This window comes from Tachysurus vachellii, chromosome 3 (genome assembly GCF_030014155.1).
Source record: "Tachysurus vachellii isolate PV-2020 chromosome 3, HZAU_Pvac_v1, whole genome shotgun sequence".
NCBI classification, from domain to species: domain Eukaryota; kingdom Metazoa; phylum Chordata; class Actinopteri; order Siluriformes; family Bagridae; genus Tachysurus; species Tachysurus vachellii.
Window position 1 is genome coordinate 35,358,372 of NC_083462.1, and position 5,000 is coordinate 35,363,371.

General features: G+C 55.7%; 1 protein-coding gene and 1 non-coding gene across 3 annotated transcripts in view; one reads left to right on the forward strand and one right to left on the reverse strand.

The window, feature by feature from the left end:
* Window positions 1-5,000, reverse strand: part of LOC132843539 (NACHT, LRR and PYD domains-containing protein 3-like) — a 924,649-nt gene that overhangs the window by 657,187 nt on the left and 262,462 nt on the right. The window lies entirely within an intron of this gene.
* On the forward strand, window positions 114-228 carry LOC132843718 (U5 spliceosomal RNA). Its single transcript, XR_009648247.1, has one exon. It is a non-coding gene; the product is annotated as a U5 spliceosomal RNA (small nuclear RNA).

The window sequence follows — 5,000 nt, forward strand, 5'->3', positions numbered from 1 at the left end:
TCCAAATACAAGACTTTACACTGGCTTCAATAGTGTCAAAGGGCGGACCTCACCCTAATCCTGCTTTGTCCTCCTCCGATACGGATATGCAGGGCCTGCTAGGCCTTCTTCAGTAGCTCGGGTTTCTCTTCATTCACGCATAAATCTTTCGCCTTTTACTAAAGATTTCCGTGGAGAGGAACATTGATGAGTTCAATGTATTTTTGTGGGCTTTGCAGTTGCAAAGCTATAAGTGGTTGCAATGTCAGATCAAAGCTGTTGAAGAGCAGGCCTAGTGTACTTATCACCTACCGTATGTCTGCTAGGGTTTGGCAGCTAGCTGTCCGCCAGGCAGGGGGAATAACAGGTTATCGCTTCTCGGCCTTTTGGCTAAGATCAAGTGTAGTATCTTAGGTCATGTCACGAGGGGGCGACAAAGTGCCGGCCCGTGTGGTGCGGCTGAAACATTCCGTGAGGATACAGCTCCGGGCAGATGCAACGGAGGACGTTAAAAAGCGTTTTGGGTGGGATTGGATTTCGCTGCGGATTTTGAGGGACTTCGGCGGCATGACCCCTGGCAAGATCTTCTGCCTGCAGGACTTCACGGCTTCGGGGTTCCTGGAGGTGTCCTTCAATGCTTTCTCGGACTGCTCAGCGTTCTTCGGAAAGTGCTCCCGTTTTCCAGAGGAGGAACTGCTTCGGGGCCTCAGCTTTATCCCGTTATTTGCCATGGACGAGGTGCCAATCGTGGTACATATGTACAACCCCTGGGTGGTGGACGAAGACATTCGAGCCTTCCTGTCCAGGTACTGCACTTCGGTGTCCACTGCCGAAAAGCTGAGGGGTCGGTTTGGCATATGGAATGGCAAGCGGAGGTTCCTGGTTCGACTAAAGATGGATCCCGTCGCCCCGGGTCGTCTGCTTCACCCCCCGGGAAGCTTCGCGCTCGGCCCTCACCGGGGTTTCCTTCACTACCCTGGTCAGCCCCAGTATTGTCGGAGATGCGGAGCATTGGGGCACGTGAAGGAAGATTGCACTGGGCAGAGGTGTCGTCTGTGTGGTGCTGTGGACCACGTGGCTGCAGACTGTGGGGCACCTAAAACCTGCAGTCTGTGTGGAAGCGAGGAGCATTTGTTTCGGCACTGCCCCTCACGCAGGAGTGCTTTTTCAAGCCTGTTCGCTGACGACTTCGGAGAGATGGGTGCCCCTCATCCCAGTGGGCGGGACGAAGCAGCGACGGGTCCCAGTGAGCCGGAGCCAGGGTCTCTATTAGACCAGCCGGGGCAGCCGGCACGGAGTTCCCAGGGGGCAGTCGTTGAGACGGAAGACACCCTGCAGAGGAGTTCGTCCCAGGAGGCGGATCGGGAGGCCGCACAGCCAGTGGAGGGAGCGGCGCTCTTGGCGACGCCTGCTATGGAGGGCATAGGGACTGCGGCAAGTTGGGCTGAAGCGGAGGAAGAGCAGCCCCCGTCCCCGAGGCTGGTTCGGCCAGAATGGGCCTTCACGGAGTCTTCTGAGGACTCGGAGGAGGTGGACTCAGAGCAGGACTCAGAGATGGACAGTGAGTCAAACCCCTTTAGGGGGGGCCAGATAAGGGCAGCTGAGGCGGCGTTGGAAGAGCGGCGCTCAAAGAGATCTCGAAAGGAGGACAGTTGTCTCTTCGGTCTGACAGCTGTCACGGACTGCAACGATCCAGGTGCGGGGGGCGAGGGGAGTCAGGTAGGGGTGGGAGGACATCCTCAGGTTTTGTTGGGAGACACAGGGGGGGGTAGTGGGGAGGGGGAGGGGATGGGCAAAGTGCAGGAAGAGGGGGGGTGGACACAGGTGCTAGCAAGAAGGGTTAAGAAGGGGGGCGGGAAGGGTGGGAAAGGTGGAGAGGGCGACCAAGAAACTGTACAAAAATGGACAGGGGGAGGCAAAGACCCCGTTTAGGGGTGCGGGGGAGGGTGCTGGAGGGGGGTGGGAAGTTCAGAGAAGGGCAAAGAAAAGTTTTGGTTACTGGGGATGTGGTTTTGTGGGGCAGTTTTGGGGTTTTACGCTGGTGTTAAGTAATTTGTTTTTTGTTTTTCTTTCTGATACAATGCATTTATTGTCTGTTGCAACTTTGAATGTGAGGGGTATTAAGCAGCCTCTCAAAAGGGCAGCGCTCTTTTTGAGCCTTCATTCCATTTCTTTTGATGTTCTGTTTCTGCAAGAGTGTCACTTGAGCTCAGACAGGGAGGGAGATGAATTTTCAAAGGATTGGGATTTGGGGCCAGCAGTTTGGGGGGTGGGAGAGGGGGTGGGTGATGGGGTGGGGGTTGTGTTCAAATCTTTTGAATGGGAAGTAGAACAGGTAGTGTCAGTAGTGCCGGGTAGGGTTCTATGTGTAGACACTAAGTGGCGGGGGGTGGGGTACAGGGCTATAGTAGTGTATGCACCGTGTAAAGGAGGGCAGCAACGGGGGTTTTTTCGTCAGCTGGAGACACTCCTCTGCACAAACAGGAAACTGTTAGTGGGGGGGGATTTTAATGTGGAGATAGAATCTGAGAAGGGGGCGGAATTGGCCCGAGTAATGTCAGGAGCGGGGATGGTTGACTTATACAGGGTGGTTGAGCCGCAGGCCCCAGGCTATACCTGGAGGAACTCAAGGGGTCATACCTCTCGGCTTGACCTTCTGTTTGTGGTGGAAGGTACGGCAGTACACTCGTGCTTCCTGATGCCCTCGTGGGCCTCTGACCACTGTATGGTTGTAGGTAGAATAGAAGTGGAGGGAGTTTGTAGAGGACGGGGTTTTTGGAGACTGAACTGTTCTGTTTTGCAGGACCCCTCCTTTGTCGAGGTTTTTCAGCACTTGTATGCGGGGTGGCAAAAGCTGAGGGTGTTGTATGACACACAGATGGAGTGGTGGGAGGACCTTAAAAAGAGAGTTGCCAGGTTGGGCCAGTGGTGGGGCCGGGAGATGGCAAGAAGGAGGGCGGTAAAGGCTAGGCAGTGGTCTAGGGACTTGTGTTCAGCCTGGAAAGACGGGGATTGTGGGCGGCTCAGGGGCGCTAGTGAAGCCCTGAGGGCACACTACGAGGCTGAGGCTCACAGCTATTTTGTCCAGGCGGGAAGGCAGGTACTTGTGATGGATGAGCGGCCCACACGCTTTTTCTTCAATAGCGTAAGGAGCAGGCAGCAAAGGTCATATATTGAGGGCTTGAGAGATGGCGCACGGGTGGTGTCTACTCCTGACGGGATGTTGGGCTGTGCTGAGGCCTTCTACCTTGACCTCTTCCAGCAAAGGGGGTCAAGCGCGGGTCTTATGGCTGGGTTTCTGGACGCTGTGGCTGGTCGATTGCCAAGAGATAGTGCGGAGGACTTGGAAGGGCAGGTATCGCTAGAGGAGGTGGAAAGTGCTATGCGCTCCCTGAAAACTGGAGTAGCTCCTGGGGGAGATGGTCTCCCTGTGGAGTGGTACCGGACCTTTTGGTCACTTGTGGGCCCAGATCTGGTGGCCGTTTATAGGGAAGCGCTTGCGGCTAGGCTTCTGCCTTCGTCAGCTAGGGTTGGGCATGTTGCTCTTCTGTATAAGAAGGGTGACAGGGCAGACCTGGCGAATTGGCGGCCGATCACATTGCTGACGGCAGATTATAAGATCTTTGCTAAGCTGATGGCTGTGCGTCTTGGCAGGGTGATGGCTACGGTTGTTCACCCGGATCAGACCTGTGGGGTTCCTGGGCGTATGTGTGGCATGAACCTGGCATTAATTAGAGATGCCTTGGCATGGGCAGAGCAGCGTCGGGTACCACTGGCATTGTTGAGTCTAGACCAGGAGAAAGCCTTTGATCGCGTTTCACACGCATTCCTGTTTGCGCTCTTGGAGAGTTTGGGGTTTGGTCCAGTTTTTATTTCCATGGTGCGACTGCTATATACAGGAGCAGTCAGCCGTGTTAATGTCAATGGGTACTTTTCCAAGCTGATTGAGCAGCGAGGAGGGGTCAGGCAAGGGTGCCCACTCTCACCAATGCTCTACGTGCTTTTTCTGGAGCCCCTGGTGGAGCGGCTGAGGAGGGAGGTGGATTTCCGTGGACTCCATGTCCCGGGCTCGCATGGGGTTGCGGCCAAGGTATCGGCATATGCTGACGACATGACATTGTTTATTGGCCGGGATGAGGACTTTCGGGCAGTTGAAGGGGTTATTGGGGCATTTTCGGATGCCACCGGGGCCCGTGTCAATCGGGGAAAGTCCTTTGTGCTCTATGCTGGAGCTTGGGCTGCAAGGACAGTGGTCCCGGGGGGCTTCTCTTTGTGCCAGGATGGACTCAGAATTCTGGGCGTTGACTTCTGGAGGGTGGACAGCGCCCAGAAGAACTGGGAAGTTGCCCTCAGGAAGATGCAAGGGAGGGCCGAAACCTGGGGCAAGAGAGATCTCTCCCTATCAGGGAGAGTGCTAGCGGTGAATGCCGATCTGCTGGCAAGACTGAATCATCTTGCGTATGTCTTCCCTGTCCCTTTTGTAACGGGTAGGCGCCTGGAGCGCCTCGTGTTTGCATTCGTTTGGGGGGGGAGGAATGAGCAGGTCGCCCGCGTTAGGATGTACATGGACCGGGAGAAGGGGGGAAGAGGTGTCATGTGCGCTCCCCTCAAGACCATGGCTATGTTTGTGTCCTTTACTGCTAGGCTGGTGAGGGGGTCAGAGGGCCATATTTCAGCACTCTTTGCAAGATTTTGGTTGGGGTTCACCTTGCGAGCAGTGCTCCCCTGGAGAGGCACGGTGCCATGGTCAGTCGATCGTCCATGGCACTATAAAAAGGTGGCTGAGTTTGTTCGGGACCAGCCCTGGTGCCTAATGGAAGGACTTGTGCTGGATCACAGGAAACTCTACAGCAAATGGAGAGATTGCCATGTGGCACAAACGGGTGTGGCACCGCCCCGCATGCCAGGTGTGGACTGGGTTGCCTTGCAGCCCAAGTGGCTGGACGGGGCCAGTAAGGACCTGCATTGGTTGGGGGCTTTGGGGCGCCTTCCTGTGAGGGAGCGGTTATATAGGCATGGCT